This window comes from Equus caballus, chromosome 20 (genome assembly GCF_041296265.1).
Source record: "Equus caballus isolate H_3958 breed thoroughbred chromosome 20, TB-T2T, whole genome shotgun sequence".
Lineage (NCBI taxonomy): Eukaryota > Metazoa > Chordata > Mammalia > Perissodactyla > Equidae > Equus > Equus caballus.
This window is the reverse complement of record NC_091703.1, coordinates 53,215,931-53,238,398: the sequence shown is the minus strand read 5'-3', so window position 1 is coordinate 53,238,398 and position 22,468 is coordinate 53,215,931. Positions and strand designations below refer to the sequence as shown.

Genomic DNA, 22,468 nt, shown 5'->3' with positions numbered 1-22,468 from the left:
GCTTCAGGGGAAGAGCTCCTTCAGCACTTGTGTGTTATCATTTTTTCCCTCTTAGATGTAATGTTCACCAGATGTGGGGGTGGGTCCATTCTGAAGGTGACCCCGAGTTGTCAATTTTGACCACTGTGATGTCACGCGCTGCTTCTTCCTGGCACAGGAATGATGATTACACAGGAACATGCATGAAGGGTCACAGCAGCAATAACAAAACCACATGCTCCACTGGGTAGGCCTAACCTAGATTTTTGCCCTGAAAAGGGGCTGTGGCAGGATGAGAAGAGCAGCCCATTGGCACGATGCCCAGCTCTTTGAGTGTGCTTGATTCCTTTCTAAAACACAGAGTTTGGTCTTGCGGGACCTCTGGATGAAGAAATCAAGACCATTCAAATTGCCAGGAAACATATGTTTTCCTAAGGGTTCCACTTTTCTCTTTAGTGGCCAGTAGGAGCAGGGGTGCATTGGCTCCTCTTCTGGTTTTATGCAAATCAGACAGAAGATGGAATTGCAGTTGTACTCTCAGGGACCAAGTACGAGGGGCCAGTATGGTATCTTTTCATTATTATTATTATTTTTTTTTTTTTCCTTTTTCTCCCCAAAGCCGCCTGGTACATAGTTGCATATTCTTAGTTGTGGGTCCTTCTAGTTGTGGCATGTGGGACGTTGCCTCAGCATGGCTTGATGAGTGGTACCATGTCCGTGCCCAGGATTCGAACCGACGAAACACTGGGCCACCTGCAGCAGAGTGCGCGAACTTAACCACTCGGCCTCCCAGTATGGTATCTTAAGTTTGGATGCAGGCTGTGGTTAGAACTCCTTCCATCCTGTGGCCCTCAAAGATGGGCTAGTCAAAGGCAAGGGTGGAAGAATTTGAATAGTAATGTTTACCCTGTGTTCTCTGACCCTTGTTGGAAGTCCTATGACCTGCCATAGGTGCAGAGTCACTTCCAAAACCACCCAGTAGTGGGGCTAGTTAGGTATCCTTCAGGTCAAGCTGTGAAGGTGGTCTTCTTTCTAACATAGGGGAAGACATTATTTAGTCTTAGACTTATATGGTCCTGTCCAGTTTCATCAGGTACTTTAGCCATAAAATCCCAAATTGGAAGTGACCCTTTCTTTAGCCTCCCACTGCCTGCACCTGCCATTGTTCATCTCATCTTGACCTACATGACCTCTGGTCTCCAGGTGGAGAAGAGCCCTCCTCGTCAAGTACATCTGGTCTTTGACCATGCCGTATTTGTTTTTACATCGGTTAACACTTCTGTCCTCCCAGGTGTCTTTTTGAGAGCTCCGTCACCGTGCTTCAGGATCCCCCTGCCTCTACCCCCTGTGGCATACATCTAGCACTCGGGGAAGCTCCGTCACACTGCAGAACTGGGAAGGCAGAGAGAGCTGGCCAGCATCCCACCCCTTACTCCTGGTTTGCACAGTGTGCTATATCTAAAGAGAAAAGCCGAAAGAGTTGACCCAGAAATTACAAGATCTCATAGTATGGGTTTAGAACAAGAAAAAAAAGAAAGCGATAATTTATTAAATAAGTTTTTATTGAACACCAATTTCGTTTCAGGAATATTTCAGGTACATTGTCAAAGACAAAAACTCTTATAAGCTTATGATGTACCCAGCACCAGTTTTATATCTTTTCATGTATTTTCATTTCATTCTCATGAAAAGCCTATGAGATAGATACTATTAATAATATCCCTGTTCTACATATGAGGAAACGCAGGCCCTGAAAGGTCAAGCAACTTGCCCAAAGTGGCACAGCAGGTGGGGGTGAGGGTGTTGGGATTTGAGTCCAGGCAGTCTGGCTCCATTGCTTATGTCTAAACTCCACACCTTTGGAATACCCACTCTGAAGCCTTGATGTACTCAGGAGGACACGTGGTTCCAGACTAGCATCTCAACAGCTCATAAATGAAGGCTTTCCAGGCAAGATGTTTCTTTAAGATGCTACTGTCGGTCTCATGTGTGAAGTATTTTTTTAGTAAAAATTATTACCTACTAGTAACATATACAAGGATGAATGCATGCTACACGACAGTAGAATTAACAGTTAGAATAGAAAAATACCCTGTAATGAAGTTTTAGTTTTTGAGGTTTTCTATTTTTTTTGTTTTAAATCTAGTCCTCCCCTTTTAGCTACAGGTACCTGTGGCCACAACATTGTCCTTGAGCTGTTGCCATTTACAACAACAAAACAGCAGCTACCATCTCTTGAGGAATAATATTTGGCTCTTCACAAACATTATCTTTTGAAATCCTTAACTTTAAGTGTCGTTGTCCCCATTTTATGATGAAGAAACTAAGGTTTATACAATGTTAATGGAGGCTCAGAGAGGCTATATCACAGCTAACAAATGAGAGGGGCAGAGTTAAAACCCAGGCTTCCTGCCTCCAAGGTACATGCCAGTGAGCCCCAGGCTTCCCTGTGTGGATACTGCAGTGGGCTCTACACATCATACGAGCGTAATTGTGTCAGAGGATGGCTTGTGAACACATGTGCTTCTGGAATTCAAACAAATGTTCCTGAGCACATCTAAGTTCTGGGCACATTGCTAGGTGCACTGTCAAAGACACAAATCTTGAAAGAGAAATTGGAAGGACAGGTCAGGATCTCCTCTTAATAACAGATAACAATTGTTGAGAGCTTTCTAACTCCTTTCCTTGTATTCTCACTTCATTCCACATAAAACCATATGAGGTAGGTGCTATGATTATTATTCCCATTCTACAGATCAGGAAACTGACTCACATATATATGTCTTAAGGAATAGATATTTTGGGCTGAATGGATCCATAGAAACTTGATGGTACACAGTGTGCCAGGTGTGTTTGGTGGACTAAATAAGAAGAATCGCGTCTTGGAACTAGCCATGCTCTGACTAGCAATTCCGTTAAGTTGGGCCATATTTATATGTCCAATTTCTTTACTTAGACCGTTACCACTTATGAGCAGGGGCCCTGTCTTGTGTGTCTCATGTTTTCCCCCTGGCTGGCCCAGGGCTGGCACAATTTCCATTCTTAAAATCTTTGATGTGTATGTCAAGTGTGTGACTGGGTCTAGTTGTGGGTACAAAGGCACAGAGCTCTCTGTGTTGAGCTTTCACATCTTTCTCACTTTTGAAGCCAGGGCTCCTCTTTTCTCTCATGAGACTATGATAACAAAACCAGAGTGGTTTTCTTAAGGGAAGTATGAGCAGGTAATTTCAGCCACACGTGAGTTGCTTCTGTTTCTCCAAGGACTGGGCATTGCCAGCCCTGCTGTAGCTGGTTGAAGGGGACCAAACCTCTCAGGAAGACGGACTTGGTTCCGTTTGACCAGCCAGAGCAGGGGGCAGCTCCTTGGGAGGTGACTGCAGCCTCTAGTGTGAAGAGTCTTTGGTACATCCTGAACATCCCTTGTCCGAGCCTGCAACACAGAGAGAACCAGCATTAGCGCGAATCCAGTCCCAGAGCTCGCCTTGCCCAGAATGTCCTCTCACAGGATTTATGAAAACCATGCCCAATTTGTATTTTGCATTGTATGACTTTGTTTTATTTTCTTTCTTTGATCCTTATTCCTTTTTCAAATATGGACATTGTGAAGAACCGAAATGATATAAAATTGTAGAATGACAAAATGAAAGTCTCCCATAATTCTCTCTCGTCTCATCTTCCAAAATAAATTCAACATTTTGGTGTGTATATTTTGAATATCTTACATCTTAATTTTTAAAATAAATTTTATCATTTTTTTGTTCAAATATGATGTATTTATAAGAGAACATATGTAATACATGTGTAGTTATGACACATAATGATAAAACCAATACCCACAATCACCTATCTTAGAAAAAGAACTTTACCAACACTGATGAGCCTTCCCGAATGCTTTTCTTAATTTATCTCTTTAGTTTCCCTTCAGAGATAACTGCTATTCCTTTTGTTCTTACAATTTAAATGTTCTTCTCTATAGCTTGTGTATTACTTGTTTTTTAATATAATGGTAGCCTATCACAGGTATTCTTATGTGACTTGATATTTTCACTTGAAATGACATTTGCAAGATTCATCCATATTGATGTGGCTGCTATAGCTTATTAATTTGCATTGTTTGATAGTTTTCTACTATGTGAATATAATAGACTTTATTTAGTCATTCTCCCACCGATAGACATTGAGCTGGTTTGGTTTAACAAATGGGCAGAACTGACTAAGTGGTTTCTCGAGGGAGGTGGTGATAACTTTGATTCTTACGGATTTTAAAGGAGAAGTCTAGATTCCAATATGTAGGAACTTGTAGGTTGCCTTTGCAAAGGAGAAACAATATTTACCAGTCAAACACCTGGGAGTGGGCCCAGACATCCTTCGGGTGATTCTGATGCAGCTAAAGTTTGAGAACGGCTGGACTAGCAGAGGTACCCACTGATTTCTCCCTGTTTCTAGGAAAGTGCGATCGAGGGGGCAGGGAGCTGATTAAGGAGATGCTCCCCAGACAGGTGGTCTGGCCATCTGTCAAAGACAAATGTATTTGAGCAGGAGGGGAAAAGGTAGGATGGAAGGATAGTTTGTAGGATGCCAGAAAGCTGCCCTTCTCCCTTGGGGGCAGGTGTGCCTGCATTTTATTTCCTCTCACTGACAAAGAGAAATGTAATGGAGTGGAAACCGTGTGGCGTTGGAGTCACACTTATTGGGTTTGAACTCATTGATGCTTCCTAGCGCTTTTGCTCTTAGGAAGTTAGATAACATCTTTAAACCTCAGTTTCTGTATCCGTACAGTGGGGGAGCATCAGTGCTTCCACCTCGCCTGCTTGTTGCAAGGCTTAGTGATACCAAAGGAAAGGTCCTCAACATTAAGTCCCCTGTAGCACAGTGGACACTTTCAGGGGTTGTGGGAGAGTCCTAGAGACAATTCTGACTGCTTGTGAGGCCAAGAGTTTCACTCTCAACTCCAGACTGTCCGTCACATGTTTCCTTTCCCTCGGCTGCAAGTATTTTCATTTCATGTCTGAAATTGTTGAAAATGCTGATCAGGAAAAGCAGAACTGGTTTACCCAGCCAAGCAGTACCCCAGTTTAGGAGCTCTGTCTGGAATAAATAAGATGTCCCAGAAATCAAAGCACTCAGTGAGGCACCGTAGAAGCGGTAACTAGGTGAAACACACTGTGGTGGTGGTGGTGGGAAAGCAGGGGCCCCACCAGCTATGGCTTGGTTCTAGAATGGCTTGGGCAGGATGATGGCAAAGCTTCTTTCTTGTACTGAGTCGTCTCTTCCTTGGCACGTGTCCTACTAGCTCTGCTGTCGGGCATCTTAACTTTCCCCTCCTCCTCCTAATGACTTAGGTGTCTTGGGGCCACTGCTCACCAGCGTTTCCTCTGGCTAACCTCATCCTAGCCCAACCATCCTTCCCCAGCTCCTTCTGGGGAGCGAGGAGTAGGCAGCTGTGGAGGGGGAAGTCAGCCAGACAGTCTGACATCAGGATGGAAAAAGTACGTGCATCCAGCTCGTCAGTCAGAAAGACAAGTCTCTTGCAGTGCAATTTCTTCAACCAGGACATTACTCTTCATCATCTTACCTCTGGTCTTCTTTACTCACGTCCTGTTGCACCCACACAACACACCCCCAGTCTCTGAGCAGACAACATGAAATCAACCTAAGGCTCTGAAGGGAAAACTATCTTTACAGCAGATATGATTTAGAAAAGGGAAAGGCTTGTCACTGGAAAGAAGCACAACTTTGAGGCATCTGCCTAATTTACAGACAGGAAGATGAACCAACGTTCTTAAGAGTAGGGCAGTGATTTTCCTCGGAAGATGGTGTGCCCTAGTATGCTGATGTCAGAGACCTTATTCATTGAAAGCCCCACTATCTAAAGCAGGTTTCTCAGCGCATTGACATTTTGGGCCAGATAAGTCTTTGCTGTGGAGGGCTGGCCTGTGCCTTGTCAGGTGTTTAGCAGCATGTCTGGTCTGTACTCACTAGATGCCAGTATAGCCCCCTGGTTGTGACAGTCAAAATGTCCCCAGACAATGCCAAATGAGCCCTGAGGGGCAAAATCACCTCCAGTTGAGAATCGCTGATCTGAAGCTGTGTCTCTGTGTTCAGTCCTGCAGCTGCCTCAGCTCTAGTAATTCCCCCATGTTCTTCTAGAGTCCTCCCAACCCCCAAGCAGGACAGGTTGGCATGCCCTTGAAGACCATTAGACAACTTCCCGGTGTCTGGAAGAGGTGGGTGGGTGGTGTCACCTGTGTTGCCGCAGCCTGGTGGGGGCTTGGCCCAGTGTGCTCTGGGTGCTGTCGCCTCTGAGGGAATAGTCCCATCGTCTCTGGCCACTCCACAGTCATCCTTCCCTGTCCACCTCTTCCCATGGCCTCGTTGTGCTGCTTCTCAGTTCACTTTTATAGCCCTCTCCTGTGCATCTTGGCAGATGTAGGTCAAATCCTTTCATGGTTCTGCTTAAGAACTCATAGTAACAATTTCGTGTGGTCCCAGCCCTCATCTCACACATAGTCACCCTAACAACAAGGAAGCAGAGCTGTGGAACGCATGAAGCCATTCTGGAGCTGGGGTTTAAGTGAGGGAGGGAGATCCCATCAGCCTCCTGGCTCATTCTGAAATGCTGGGGTAGGTAGATGATGGCCTGAGCCTTGGGTGACCAGTCTCTCCTCATGCTCAGGGCCTCCCTTCGTAAGTCCAACTCCTTTGTGGTGTGGTTTCAGGCTCTTTAGGGTCAGGGTGGGAACTCAGTGGTTCAGGGAAGGGAGGAGAAAGGAACTTAGCCAATCAGATGAGTGAATCACCATTTTAGCACCTCAAAGCTTTTCTGCAAACAGCCTCACCCCACGCTGATTTGTGACAGGGTTGCGATGTGAAGTGGAAAGGAGAGCAGAGCAGGGTCAGAGGACTGACTGTGTGACCTGAGGCTGTAGTCTCCTGAGTCTCACGGCACCTGCCTATCTGCAAGGAAAGCCCTTGGAAATGTGCAAACTGCCACTGACACAGATGAGTATAAAGGAAAGTGATACAGATGGAGTGGAAGGAATTACAATTCAGTCTGGTTCGTAGAAACATCTTTCAGGAACAAAAAGACTGGAGGAAGGAGCTTGGAGGGCGAGGGCTGATTCCGGGGAAAACCTTTAGATGATGTGGCCTCTCTCTGCCTAGTGGGCATGGGAAGCTAGGACAACAACCAGTGTGCCTGACTCTTGGGCTGAGCGGTGAAACCTCAAGAAGGAGGGAAGGGCGGGTGGGAGAGGACATCAGACGGGACTCAGAGGCCGTCGCTTCATTGGTGAGGGAGACAGCTTCTGGTGCAAAGCCCTGTTGAGGAAGAAGGTGAAACCTGTGCTCTGGGGGGCGACCGTGGGGCTGGCGAAGAGGCACTTGCAGAAACCACACACTTCCTTACATTCCATAGCAAAGTAATCCGTATGGGGATATAAAGAAGCATGTGGCCTCGGGAAGCAGTCTTGGCTCCAGCCTGGCTTCTTCTGTCGTCCAGATGCAGCCCAGCATCTCAGATGTGGGCCACTTGCATCCTACCTCCTCCTCTAGGTGGGCAACGCTTAGAGGGAGGGACCACTGGGAACTTATCTCATCCGTCCTGTCATCCTCCAGACCATCCTGGAATACAGCTATTGTGAGGGTTGGTGGCACTCTTTGGGACCTAATTTCTTCCTTTACTGTTTGTTCACAAATAAATGGCAGACAACTTTCACTGGCTTATTTGGGTGTAGCGATAATCTTTGTGATTAGTATTCATTAATTTAATAGCTGCTGCTTATATATTTCAATATGATGCTTTTTTAATGTTTGGAATCCCATGAAGCAAAAGTTAAAAAAGAGAGAGAGAACCCAAGAGAACTATTCTGCACATGCACAGAGAGCAACTCCTGCTTAGAACTCCCAGGCCCCCCTGTTTCCTACTGTATGTCTGTCTGTCGTGGGCGCATGTCGATGGGCCGCAGCTGCCGGCACAGCATTCCAAACCCAATTGTTCATTGTGGAAAGGATCTTTTTGTTCGGCTTCTTCTCCCCTAGCCCATCACCTGCCCCACAATCTGTGAGGCCCGAGCTGTGAAAGAGTGAGGGACGCTGGCAGCTGCCGAGCCCCTCGGGGTCTGCACAGGCCACCCTGGCTGGAGGAAGGTGGGGGTTTCAGCTTCATGGCATCTGATTCTCTGGCAGGAAACAGGGAGTGTGCGAAGAGAAGAATTGCACCCCAAAGAAGGTTTGAGGCTGAAGGCACTGACAAGGGCAGTTCATGAAATCTATTAATAAAAGTCATAAAAATAAGAACAAATTCTTTTTAAACATCCTCTCTATGACAGGGATTGTTCGGGGTGCTTTGCTTAGACGAGCTCCTTAAATTCTCACTACTCTGTGAAATCGCCATTATTTTTATCTGGTTTTACAGATGAGGGTCATAGAAACGAACTGGTTTACATATACATAAATGGTAATCGTTTAAAAAAACTAATTGGGTTGGAGGGACAGTCTTGGACCAACCCATGGAGATAGACTTGCAGGGTAGGAGTTGAGAAGGAAGCAAGGGAGGGAGGAAACAGTATGGGCTTTATGCTTTGTGCACGTTTATTCCTCTGCAGCTGTGCACTTGGTTTGCTGGTGCTGGTGGTGGCTTAGAATTCATAGTTTTTCTCAGGAAAATAGGTAAATGTCCTAGGCACCCCATTTAAAATGTTTCTGGCTGACCTTGGGAGTCATCCAATAACTCATATAATACAATCCAGCGGCCATATGAGCTTCTGCTACGAAAACATGGTTCTCTCCCATAGTCAAGTGCAAGCTTCATATGAGTGAGAATATGGGGCTGCTCTTCCTCTCCCAGGTTTGGGGACAGTGGTCAATCAAAAGCAGCGGCTGATGGGCAGGAGAGGCGGGGGGCCAAGGAGAAGCTGTGGCTGTGCCTTTGAGAAGATTAAAAGGTCTCATCTCTTCCAGTGAATCAGGGAACTTAGGAGCTGAGACAAGTTTCCTTATAACTAGTGAAACCTGTCAGATCAAGATCTTCCAAAGGGTTTGGCATGTGAGTTTCAGAAGTGAAAGTTTGCACAGATGAGAAAGACCACTGGGTTCTTTGGTCCAGAGAACTAGAAAGAACCAGCATTAATAGACTTGCCATTCATGAGCCAGCTGAGGCCCAGAAGGTGATCAATTTATGTAAGAATACAAAAGAAATAGATTTCCAGGGAAATGGTGTGAGATAACCAAGACAGTGCTAACCATCCACTTGTGAGAATGTCCCCAATTTGGGTGTGAGTTGTTGTCTTTGTCAAGCTCAACCTCATATGGTCAAAAAGTCAAAATTTGCCTTCAAAATCTTCAGGAAAAAAAAACAACAATAAAAACTTTTAATAGCCAATTACTTGATCATTCTTGAGTCTGAGGAACTAAATTCTTATTGACTTAGAACACATAAAGAATTGTGAACCCAAAGGTCAAGTTCGAAATGGGAATACCTATGACAAAAGTCTTGTCTTAACACTCGTCCTGGTTTCCCTGGTCATAACAAGATGCAAGGAAGGAAATCGATGGAACAGATTAGAAAATGGAGTGAAAGTTGGGCTGGAAAAACAAAACAAACAATGACAACAAAATCAAAACATTTCAGACGAGGCATAAATGCGGAAACGAAGCCTAGGATGGAATATAAAGGCACGTTTCTCTGAGTTTTGCACAGGGCAAAGGGCATTGATATGGCAGGCGCATGTAGGTCTTTTCCATACTATTTGTTTGGTTTCTTACCTGCCCAAATCTTCTGACTTTGGCAGGTGATGCTAATAGGAAGAATGGGGAGTTTTGGTGTGTCACTTGGCCACTTGTGTGCTATGTGATATTGGCGAAGTCCCCACCTTTCTGTCCCTCCTCTCTGCACCAGATCCCATGCCACTTATCTGCAAATAGTGGTTGTGTAACCCCATCTGCCCATCATGGGGCAGGTTGGAGATTAATGACATAACACACATGAGGGTCTTGAGTTTCTTAGAACAGGCCGATGGCAATATAAAATGTCACTCACCATGTTATTGAAAGCAAGATTTATTTCTCCCTCCCTCTGCCCTGTAATCAGACAGTTGTTTGAAAGCCTTAAATTAATTGTCCTTTCCCTTGTTCTTGAGAATCAAGTACCATTTTACAGCATTTGGAACTTAAGTAACAGTAAAAGTATCATCAGAAATGTAAACAGCAGACACAGTTCTTTTTCCTATTTCTCTCTCCGAGCAGGGGAGTATTTGAACATAAATGACTCAGACACAACATTACAGAGAAGTGAGGATGGTGATTTCGCATTAATGCTCCTCAGAAAGCCTCTTAGATTTGGGAAAAATCAAGGGCGGGTTGAGACAGAGGGAAGTCTGGATTATAGACTAACACCATGTAATCTTCAAGGTTATTGGCGGCAGAGGGGTGTGGGGAGGAAGAGCATGGCCGGGGCATCTGTGCATTCTGGCTCTATGACCTTGAGCAAGCTACTTAAGCTCCTTGAGCCTCAGTTTCCTCATCTGTAAAGTGAGAATAATAATACTGACTCAACAGGAGGCTTCAATGAGGTAGATTTATGTAACATGCTGTGAACACAGCGTTAGATGTCTAATAAGTAATTCGTATGACTATTATTTAATATTAATTAATATAAATACAGCAACTGAAACTACTCAGCACATGAAGGTCTTTATATTTGATTGACTAGTTTCATTCAGATGACAATTGTTATGCAAGGGGTGGTTCTAAGATACTTGGGAAAGCTTAAATATTATCAAAAATATTTCTCCCACAATTTTGGTTTCTCTTTTTTTAAAAAAAAATTTTCATATTTTGCTATGTTTGAAAAGGATTTGTTAAGAAAAGATATCCATCAGCACCATTTCTGACAAAATTTTCAGGACTTTTATGAAACAATATAGATGATGAGATGCCCTGAGTGTCCCCTTATTGACCACAAGGCCTTTGCCCTCTGACAACAGATCTGACCTTGGTTAGACATGTGTATGCTGGATGAGGAGAGGAAATCAGGACTTCCTGCAGAAGAAAAATCACCGGTGTCTCATTCTCTGAATTTCGAATTTAGGCATCTTAGCGCTCCCTATCCTTTCTCTGCCCCACAGTTAGGCCGGGAAGTTTTAAACAATCGGTAATAATTTCTTAAACTATAATCAAAATTGCATGCTTTTATGGAGATTAGAACTCCGCTAGCGTCTGCAGGAGGAGCGTCTGCAAAGATACGGCCACCCCAAAGTCTGAGCACTTGTGACCTTATACATTGGAATCACTGCTGGTGTTCTTGGTGGCTGTCCATGAAACAAGTTATGCTGGAGTTCACCAAGTTACAAGCCAAATTATTTGTGGTTTACCATCATCTGGCTGAGGAGGTAGGAAATAAAGCAGAGGCCCCTCCTTTTAAGGCAAGTATGGGGTAGTACGTTAGGGTAGGACCTTCTTTTTCCTAAGGCTCAGCCAGAACGTCTTGCTATTTTTAGAGGACCGGCCAGTTCTGAATATTGATTCAGTCATGGGCATGTGTCCCATTTTAACTTCCCAGGGGCAGCCAGGAACAAGGCCAGCTTCGAAAGCCCATCTTCTCTCCCTGCAGGCATCCTGCCACCTTTCTCAGAAGAGGTGAGTATTGGTGGCATTTTGCCGTCACTGTTGTCCTTGCCCTGCCTCTCATCAGAGCTGGAGAGCTGGAGCAGGCACTTCTGGGGAGGATGGGGCAAAGCGTGGAGAGGGAGCCAACATCATACTAAGCTGTTTACCATGTCGCTTCCAGCAATTCTGTGGAGCATGTCTTACTACACAGGATGAAATGGTCTCCAGCAGGTTAAGTACTGTGGAGGCATAGAGTGCTTAAGAAACTCACCCAAATCACACAGCTAGTAAATGGCTGGCCTACGACTTGACCTCTCCAACCCAAAACACACCTTCATTCAGATATGCCGTATTTCGCAAACCTTGCCTGATCCTTGGTGCTCCAGAGGCACTTTTTAAAACTCCCATTCTTACACCCCACTCCAGAGCCAGGGAATCAGAATCTCCAGGAGAAGGGCTGGGTGTCCATATTTTTAACAAGCACGCCCACGGTGATTTCAACGCTCAGTAAATTTGAGAAAGAACAGCTCTAGGAGAGTTGCTTTTTGAACTTGAGTGAACATCTGAATCACAAGGGAGCTGTTAAAATGCAGATTATTCTGATTTGCTCTTAAAGGTGCTGAAATAAGCCATCTGGACCGGGACCCAGGAATCTGCCTTTTTGCAACCACTCCTGATTTGTTCTGTTGCAAGTGGGACTTTGAAAAACATTGATCTAATGATAAACAAGAAAGAGAGACACAGATACTGAAGTAATGAAATCATCAATACTGGAAAGGACTCATCTTACAACAGTCTAAGGGAAATGACTTAGTTTGGAGTAAAGGAAGAATTTCTTCAAACATGGTAACAAATGTTTAGACCCAGAACGGGGGATCCCTCTCCACAACACGAATATTTAACATATTAACAACAGAAAGGGGAGCGGGTACTACTGTCCACACTGGACCACTGACATCTTATCTTTCCAATGTTCTCTATGCTCAGCTTCCACCTGGAATGTTCTTTTCTCTTTGCCCATCTTCACCATTACTCCCTCTTTAAGGCTCAGCTCAAAAGACTTTCTCCATAAAATTTTCTTCCAGTTGTCTAGTTCCTGTTATTGCACATGTACTTGGGCACTTACCACATCTCACCTAGCGGTCTGATTCCTTGTGTCCCTGTAACGCGTGCATCTCCTCTCATATGGGCTGGCATCCTGACTGCCTCATTTTTGATTTCCCACACCACCCAGTGAAGGCCTTTGCTCAGTAAGGGTGGAGCAGATAAAACTACCACCACCACACTTAGAGAGCACTTACTGTGTGCAGGCACTGTTCTCAGTGCTGTAACAAGTAACTTACATTATAATAATTCATATTTTATGGATGAAGGACACAGGCAGTGACGGAGAGGTTGTTCTTTGTGGAAGGGTCTCCTTTAGAAGCTATAGCCCTGTAGGTGACCAGAGTCGCACCTGTAAGGAGATCCGAGCTCTGTGGATTCTGGAAATAAAAAATCTTAACCTTTGAATTTAGTCTACCAGAGGCACCTGCAGGGCCAGGTAACACACAGATTGCCATCTCTGACCCCTAGAGTTTCTGAGTCAGTAGGTCTGAGTTGGGTCTGAGAATATGCATCTCTAACAATTTCCCAGGTGATGCTGATGCTGTTGGTCTGGGGACTGCACTTCGAGAACCACTGTTCTAGTGCAATGTTTCTGACACTCAACAGTTCAGGGCAAGGAATGGGACTCTTACATTCTGACCTTCCTAAAAATGAGAAGGTGAAGAAGAAGAGTAAAGCCACACAGAAGTCAGGAAGGTGTGACCCCTCTTCAAGAGTGTGGTTGTAGGAGCTTTCACCAATGAGGGTGCAGACAGATGGTCAACACTACGAAGAGAGGGGAAGCCCGTCTGTGAAGTTACCAAGGGTTCTCACTTAACGGCTTGTAAATAACTGGGCCCATCCCTTCACCTCCCAGTTCTTACCAATAAAACTTAAGTGGAGTTTGGAGAAGAATGGATAAAAAATGAGGTGAATGTTTTTCTTGAGAAGACAGCCCAACAGAGGGTCCACTGACTCATACGACCTCATATTGTATTCGTGAAGAGATCATAATGATAATACAACGTAATATAACGTAATAATACAGAATGATGATAAAGCTCTTTAGCTCCAAAATTTCTTAAGTTTTTTTTAAGTGCGCCTGTTAAGTTGAGTGAGCATTAAGAATTGCTTAAGGTCCAGGGGACAAATAGGAGAATCTGGTACTTGTCCTAGTTTTCCAAAGAAACACATTGCTGAGGGACTGAGTTTCTTAGTTTTTGAAAACGAGGTAACACTTCACATTGTCTTAGTGGGGACATCTGTGAGGTCATCCAAAACCTACTCCCATTCAACAATTGATATTGGAGATAAATTACTTATCAGAAATAAATTCCTTTGAGTTACTTTGAAGAAAATTTCAACATACATTCAAAATATTTTACCAAGGCACTGAAAGGGCAAGCAGCAAGTTCAAGGTCATGCGCTGTCAAACTCTCATCCATCACTCCTAAAATCTTAGCTCTTCTTTAGGTAATTGAACAGCCCCTAGGGTGATTGTGCGTGATCTCCCCCTTTGAGCTTTCCTTATCCCTCTGTCTTCCATGCCCACCCTCCTCCCCCCGCCTGCCTTTGCTTTAAGCCCCAGCACACAGAAACGAGTCTGCTGTCAGTACCAGCCGACAAGTCATTCCCATGCACCAATAACGTGGGCAGGGGCGATCTCTCTCATTCATTTCCCCTCGCCTCGCTCTGCCTGAGGGATCTGGATTCTAGCAGTCCTCCCCCGCCGGTGTGAGATGCAGAACGTGGAGCTTCACCTGCCCCTATAGATGCTGCCGTGCTGGCTCCAGATGACAGAAGCAGATCGCCTGCAGGGCTTCCCAAAAATTCACAAAGAAAGAAAGACAGATGGGCCAGGCAGGAACGCCCAGAGGACAATTAGAGGAGAAAGAAGCCCGCGGGAGCAGCTCGGTACATACCTGGGGAAAAGTTGCAGGCGGTCCTTCTCAGCTGTGTGCCTTCTCCGACAGGTTTCGGCCCCATTGAGGTGCTCAGAGCACGGTTGTTATTTATTTATTTTTTTTCGGCGCTGGCAGTGTTGGCTTGCGTTTCTATGCCTTCCTGTCAGAATTCTCTCAAGGAAACAGCAGCTGGTGAGCTCAGAAATGTCAGTCAGAATCTTGGCCTAGTTTGGGGCCTTGAAGATTCTTACAGAAAGTTAAAAAGGTTTCTGGGCCAGTGTGTCCTTTGGGTTTTCCCTCTTCTGCTTCTCACCTTTTCCTTCTTCAATTTTTTTTTTCATTTTTACCTAGTAACCAGCTACTTAAATTGCCTGCCTCCGTCTTTCTGATGGTCCCCTCTTGGGTACGGCTAGGGCTCGTCTTCCAGCTCAGCCCGACAGCCTGGTGATTTTCTAAGCATTTAACTAGGACTTGTGCACTGCTTGCTTCTTTTGTCTCCGTCTTAAGACCCTTTTCCCTGTTACTCCTTTCTCTTTCTTTTTAACCGCCCTCCTTCTGGTCACACATGGAGAAATCATCTTTGTCTTTCCTTTATGCACGTTCCCTTTCCTGATTGTCTGTCATTTCTCCCTCTCTGTGCCCTGTCCGCTCATTTCTCTTCCCTTCTTTTAATCCTGTCCTTCATTCTAGCTTTACCTCATATTGTGTCCTGTCTAGATGTGACCGAGCTTTTAGCTTCGGATCTCCTGTCCTCCCCTCTCCTCCCGTTCCTCGGGCAGTCTCGCTGTCTGCCTTCTCCCGTCTCTGCTCTCCGAAGGCGAGCCTCCTCCTTTTTGTCCTCTGCAGCCCTCTGCCCACCCCCAGCACACTCTCCCACCTGTTTGTGTCTTTTAAGGGCCTTGGTCATGTCCATGCCTTCTGTCCACCTCAATCACCACAGTGACGGCCTCTGAGAGCTGTTAAATTACACCTCTTCAGCTGTCCCATTGCAAGGAGAAATGTCCTTTGCTAAATCCTTTTTCAGATGGGCAGATCTATATGAATGCTTCTGTTTGTGAAATATACTGAAATGATGCATGTATTACTTTAGATAGTAAGAACATCAAGTTTTTCAAGTGAATGAATCCCCATCTCTTTCTCCTGGGTTTCTTTTAGGTTAGGCCGTTACATACCACCTCAGATACAGCCCTTTTAGCTTGTTTCTAACTTATTTTGGCCATTTTTCATATGGGAGGGTGGTTGTGGTGGAGTTATGGAAAATGTGGCTAGTTTGGGACTTGACTAGATGTTCGATAATGCGTATTTAGTGAATGCCTGCCAAATCGCAGTGTCTGAGATCAAGCACTGGAAATACAAAGAAGTGTCTATGTTCCCCGCCTTGAGAGACTTCAACAGGTTCTTTTGGGGGCAGAACTTGAATCCACAGCGGGGTGGGGGGCAGGAAAATATGGTCATTGCAAACTGATATTACAGAAAACAAGTACAGTTGGCATCCAGAAGCAGAGATTGATAAGTGGTGGACTGGGTAGTGACAGCTTCATGGAGGACGCTGGGTGCCAGCTGGGTCTTGAAGATAGGGAGGGCCTACATACCTGAAGAGGTGAGGGAAGGGCTTTCCCACAGTGGGGAACAATTTCAGTAAAAGCATAGAAGCAGGGATGTGCAGAGTGTGTTCGGGAAATACTAATTAACCTGCGGCTGGCTCTAATGCTTTGTGAAGGGGTCAGCCTGGGGAAGGCCTTGGGCATGAAGCAGCCATTTTGAGAAAATAGACTCATAGTAGAAAATCTTGATTTTTTTAGAGTTCTTTTAGACCACACACTTACAGGTAACAAGTTAAAAAGAGTGATGCTATAGTGTTATAATTTCTGTAACTTAAATGAATTCGAATTTGGATTCTTTGATAATTATCGGCTGGAAAACCATAGTCTGAAATCTGCTGCTAATGAGTGTTGAGAAACAAACATTTCTCTTCAATCCTCAAAATGTGGACATTCTTTTTCTTATCTAATTCTGGCATTTGTTCTAACGTAGGAGGTCTACTGTCATAAACGTAGGAAAGTTCTCATCCCACTCAATGAAAATCTGTCTCCAGTTCTGTCTCCTTCACACAGCCTGCCTCAAACTCTAGTCAACACCAGTCTTTCCCCTTGCTGAAGGTTCAGATCCCAGCTTGGCTGGATTAAGCATTTGTTATAGGTCTGTATACTCTGGGACATGTCGTGTTACTGTTTTAAGATTTGTTTTACAATTTTGTGTGTGTGTAAGTCTTGAATTTATAGAACTATAAACACCTGGAGGTCAAATTCATACTTATTTTGATTTCTTCCCTTGTCTCCAGCAGGATGTAAGGTATACAGTAAGCTCCTAATAAATGTTTGTTAAATCAAATTGTATAAAGAGGTTTGCTAAAACTCTACAACAAAATATAAACCCACCAGGCACCCTACTGATAGGAAGATAAGCATCTTTTTAATGTTGTATTAATCTTTTAGTTCTTCTGAGATTTATCTAGGTTCAAAAGAGAGAAGTAACCTTCACTTAATGACTTATCTGTATCTAGGGTTACACTTTACATTTTTAAGCCACGTTTTCTCGCGAGCCTCAAAGGCTATTTGGCATAGGTAAACCAGAGAGGTATTGGTGTTCAAATTTGGAAGATGAGCCATCAGAAGTACAGAGCAGTGATGGGACTTGCTGAGGGCCACATGGCTAGTTATTGAAAAAGTTGGGATGAAACCCACGTCTTAGGACTCCTAATCAATTCCCTTTCTTTTTTTTTTTTTGACTTAGCACATTTTAGGTGAGGAATTCTGATTTCCCTGATAAAGAGTTACTTTTGTTTTCCCCAAAGTCTTGTGTAAACCAGGTTGGTTTTTAACAAGGCAAGTTGTTCAATGAAGTAGAAGTGGAAGTAAGGAGTGCGGAGGATCTTTTCGTGAGTCTTTCCTCACAAGATTCTCTTCCCTGTGGAAATCTCCAGAAGCCAAAAAATGGGTAAAATTAGAGCTAGTCTGAGCAAGGTTATCTTCAAGATTAATCTTCCAGATAATCTCGCTTGGTTACCTCATTTAGTATATGAGGAAACCAAGGCGCAGGTTAGCAAAGAGACTTGCTCTCGGTTACAGAACTGGATCCCCTGATCGCTAGGTCTTTGCTCCTTGTCTTGCATTCTAATTGCCTCCTGTTTGGTAAAGAGCCCCTTGGAGAGCCTTCTCCCCAACAAGGTGACACTGGGAGAGGGCAGTGAGGCTGGAGGGAATACACGGGCTGACTTATCCATGGCTGCAGGCCACCTCTTAGAGCCTTCCAACAGTGAGCAGAAACTGGGGGAAAATCCCTCAACTGTGTGGGGAATGCAGAGAACTCTGTTCCATGTAAAACATGGGCTTAATGCTTTATAGTGGGCTCAGCTACCGAATTTCATAAGGGTGATAATAATAATAATGAAATCATAGGATGATAATAATAAATCCTTTGAGATGCTGCCAGAACTACATATTGCAGGCTTTAGACGCCAATGGGCAGCTGCTTGGCTAAATGTGGCCCCCAGTTGTCAAGGAGAGACCCACCCTGATACAGGAGAAACAAATCAACAAGGATGTGCAGGGCACACACAGGGCAGAACCACTTGGAGGTGAAGGTTTCAATTTAGATGCCATCGCTTCCCTGAAGGAATTAGCAAATTGAAAATATGCTCAAAAGTCAAGTTTGACATCGAGGCATCCATGGCCCCATGAACTGGTTTGTATGTATGGATCAGAGATCAGATAAAGTTTCATGTGCCCCTGTTGATGATCCTGTTTTCAACCAAATGGTTGGCAGTTGTCAGCGTTGTGGAGCTGGATGCTCACGAAGGTAGTGTTAGCAATAAAGTTGTCTTAACTGTTGCATTTCAAAGATGGTTTGGTTTCCCCAGAACTGCAAGGTAGGATTTTGCTACCTACTGCATAATTTCTACAAATCACTGATTCTCATCTCAATTTCCTCATCTAAAAACTAGAGGTAACAATAGCTGAGCTACCTTCCTTATTAGGTGTGTTGGGAGGATTCAGTGAGGTCGCATGTTTGCTATGAGGTATCCCAAGGTGGTTCTTGGTTTGCTTTGGTTGTATCTGAGTGGGGAGACTGAGCAGTGCCATTGAGGTAAGCGATCAGTTTGAATTTCATTCAGTGGGGCATAGAGTTGATTGGGGAAGGTTGCTTTGGGCTTTTGTCCATAAATGTTCATTTTAAGGGGAGATCATCTCATCCAGTCTTCTCATTTGGTAGTAAGGACATGGAGTTCTGAGAGTTACATTGATTTTCCCCTTAACGTCATTCAAGAGATCAGCGTCAGAGCTGGAGTCAGACCCCAGGCCCAGACCTCTGGCTCCTGACTCAGAAAGTTACAGAGTCTGCCAGGTTTGTTCTGAAGACCTAGTGAGACCAAAGGAGATGGTGATTGTGACAGTTATCTGCCAATGGAATAGTACTACCTAACTGTGAAGTGTTATTTTAATGAAATGTGTCCCCAAATACTGTTGTTGCAGAAAACTACCCTTCGCCCTGGGTCATGGCAGAAATGTGGGGCCTTGGACACCAGCTGTTCCCCAGGAGGTTTTCCCAGCTGCTGCTATGGCCAACTCTGTGGTGGAGGAGCCCAGGGGTGGGGGATTCCAAGAGCAGACATTCCATGTAGGATGGAGCCAAACCAGGTCAAAGGCAGAACAGTTGAACTATTTGGGAAACAGGTGGGAACAACGGAAAATTCATTTGGTTAAATGTGTGCTTCAATCAACACAAAAGTTATCACAGTTGCTTGGTTTGGAAAGACAGTGCATGTAGCGTTTAAAAGCTTTCATGCCTTCCTTCATTTTTTCCTTCCTTCCTCCCTTCCTTTCTTCCTTTCTTCTTTCCTTCCTTCCTTCCTCTCTCCCTTCCTTCTTTCTTCTTTTTTCTTTCCCTCTCTCTCCTCCCTCCTTTACGCATTCTTTTAAAATTAATATTTGAGGCATGTCCAGATTTTAAAAGAAACTAGAAAGCTGATTTAACTCTCTTCAGCTGATGAAAAAATATTCAATGAAAGTTAATTACTAGTCATGTGACTTTTGCCCCGTGTTCTCTAACAAGAGGACATTTGATTTCAAAGCAGAAAAAAAAGAAAAAACTTAGTTAAATATAAGGGAAACTAAGTTTTATCGGGTCCCTGGCCCGGGACAGCTCCATGCTTTTACACATTTTCTCATTTAATACTCACAAAACTACTGTTTACCCCCAATGGATGCTAAAGTCCTTAACGGCAGGGGTTGTCTTCTTTGTCTTTCATATTCTGTCATGGTTTTCTGCATTTAGATTATTATTTTAAAAAATGTAGCTTACATCTTTTTTGTCTGTGCACCACTTAAAATAATTGTGAAAAAGGACATATTCTCTAACACATTTTTAAATTTATATTTGGCTTTTTAAACTGTAATTACTTGAGACACAATTTCTGGTATAAGTTTGACATTTTAAGTTCAAATATTATGTCATTCTTTTAACTGTATCCAGTGAAACCTAATCCACAGCAATTTGACACTCATCATCTTTCGTTGAAGGAATATTAAAACAAACTCTTCTAAACAGTTGGAATTTTGTAATGTTTTTTTTTCCCTGGAACCTGTTACTCTGTTTTATTTCCCATAACAAGTTTTATCCTAATGAGTGTATTATGTTTGAAAGTATTTTATTAATTACTGTATCAGATTTTGCTACAACAAATGTATATGCAAAGATTGAAATTAAATTTAAGATGAAAATTTTCTAATTAAAAGTCAAAATAAAAATTGTTTTAATTTCCTGTGACTACAGAGCTAAGTATTAAAATTTTTCTTTTGGATTGAATTATCGTTATGATTATTACTAGTACACAGTTACTTAAAGTGGCATAAATATGTTGCAAATGATAATTACTAAACATAAAAATTAATGTCTATTGGTAATATATCTGTTATGAAATTGAAAGGGCTTTTACAATTTTTCCATGAGTTCGTATATCCCTGGACGGATGTTACTTATTGTTAGAGTGGAAGTTTGACACTGACTCCTGTTCTTTTCCATTTTCCACAGATATGAATGCTGAGAGCACTTGTTTGCACAAATAAGAAGGTGGAAATGGAAGGAATTTTATGATGGCAATTTCTCAAAATTCTTTGATCAACAGGTGAATTTTATGGCAGAAATTGTAATAGTATTTTCTTATCAAAATTATTATTCATGATCTGTCACTTGCATCTTGATGAGGTTCTCCTTCAATTTTGTTGACAGCTAAGAAGTAACTACATGACTTGCAGAAGAATTTGTCACCCAGTTCTGAGAGCATTTTATTGGGAGAGGCAATCTGCCATGGACCCTGAGTTTCCCTGCATATCCTTGCTGACTATGCCAAGAAGACAAGGCTCTGGCTGCTTTTTATCTGGGCCATTTCTCAGGGCAGTGAGCTACCTTGAGATGAGGTAGCATTTCTACCCAGTCAAAGAGCAAGCTTGCTTCTGCTTGCTATAAAAGTGTTGAATCCCCCAAGCTCAGTGTGATACAAATCCACAGTGTAGACAGCATGCATCTAAGTCCATCCATCTTCTTGTGTTGCCCCCATGGGACTTGAATGACATAGGAAACCAATTCGAACAATCATCATGCCAGGCTTCTTGCTGTGCCAAGAGTAATAAAGGCCATAGTCTCTGACCCACAAGTTTCATGTCTTTTCCACCATCCATGAAACCTTAACAGACTAGTTTATTAGCTTTTAAGTAGGATAAAATCCCAGATCCCTCACAGACCCTGACATAGTTATGTTTTTAATTTCTGGGGAGAAAACCAAGAAGGTAGTACCATGACTCATTAAATGACTGTTAATTGTAGCAGTTACTCTTCCACGTGGAGCTATCTTGTTTACTATAATGCAAAGTGTTAGAAAAACCTAAATATTATTAATTTCAATGCATGCTTGTCAATATGATATTTTTGAAAAACACTTTGAAAATCTCATCATGTACTTTAAATATATATTCATCAAAAATTTGGAGCCATGGGGGCCAGCATGGTGGTGTAACAGTTAAGTTCGTGTGTTCTGCTTTGCTGGCCTGGGGTTCCCTGGTTCAAATCCCAGGCGTGGACACAGACACCACTTGTCAAGCCATGCTTTGGCAGATGTCCCACATCTAAAATAGAAGAAGATGAGCACTTGTTAGCTCAGGGCCAATTTTCCTCAGCAAAAAGAGGAAGATTAGATCTTAGCTCAGGGGTAATCCCTCCCCCCTCCAAAAAAAATTTTGCAGCCATAGATTTAGTTCATTCAATTTTTAGGAGTATTTGCCAGTATAACCTGATTGGCAAAGTCAGTCTTTATAGTCAAACCAATCAGCCAGAATAAACTTAAATAAACTTATTCAATGCCACCTATCTGTCTTTATTAAACATGTTAATACACCTTTTTGGGAAACTCATTTTATTTCTGAATGCAACAATAAATGGGTATTATCTCAAACATCTCAAAAAAGATGGAATTCAGTGTCCCTAACTTTGTAGCATTTGCCAACCTAAAGGAAACATCCAACGTTCTGTGTAAATTCAGGCTCAACATTTTGGCAACTCAAGCTTGTTCATGAATAAAACAAGGTTTCATTAAGGTTTAAAGCATGGATCTGACGAAAGAAGCCCCTTTCATGCCTGGCCATTGTGGTAGCTCCACAGACAGACTTTTCTATTCACTCTCCCCAAAGAAAGCCCAGTCAACACAAATAAAAGTAGGAAAATTTGAAAATCACTTCCCCAGTTACAAACCTAGAAAAGTCTTTGAATGCTATAATTTTTAACAATAATGCTGTTTCCTGTGCTGTAATGGGGGATATAAATTATTAATTGGGAATGGT

The 22,468-nt window shown here is 43.3% G+C and overlaps 2 long non-coding RNA genes and 2 other non-coding genes across 4 annotated transcripts; 1 reads left to right on the top strand and 3 right to left on the bottom strand.

Moving 5' to 3' along the window:
* Window positions 1-1,523: 1,523 nt before the first annotated feature.
* On the bottom strand, window positions 1,524-15,386 carry LOC138919564 (uncharacterized). The gene is made up of 2 exons (XR_011429809.1): window positions 14,595-15,386; window positions 1,524-3,409 (listed from the first exon to the last, which is right to left on the bottom strand). It is a non-coding gene; the product is annotated as an uncharacterized lncRNA (long non-coding RNA).
* Window positions 3,265-3,325, bottom strand: MIR133B (microRNA mir-133b). The gene has a single exon (NR_032972.1). It is a non-coding gene; the product is annotated as a microRNA mir-133b (primary transcript).
* On the bottom strand, window positions 7,368-7,436 carry MIR206-2 (microRNA mir-206-2). Its single transcript, NR_032973.1, has one exon. It is a non-coding gene; the product is annotated as a microRNA mir-206-2 (primary transcript).
* Window positions 14,262-21,994, top strand: LOC111769347 (uncharacterized). Its single transcript, XR_002802306.2, has 3 exons — window positions 14,262-14,586; window positions 20,667-20,760; window positions 20,865-21,994. It is a non-coding gene; the product is annotated as an uncharacterized lncRNA (long non-coding RNA).
* The last annotated feature ends 474 nt before the right edge of the window (window positions 21,995-22,468 follow it).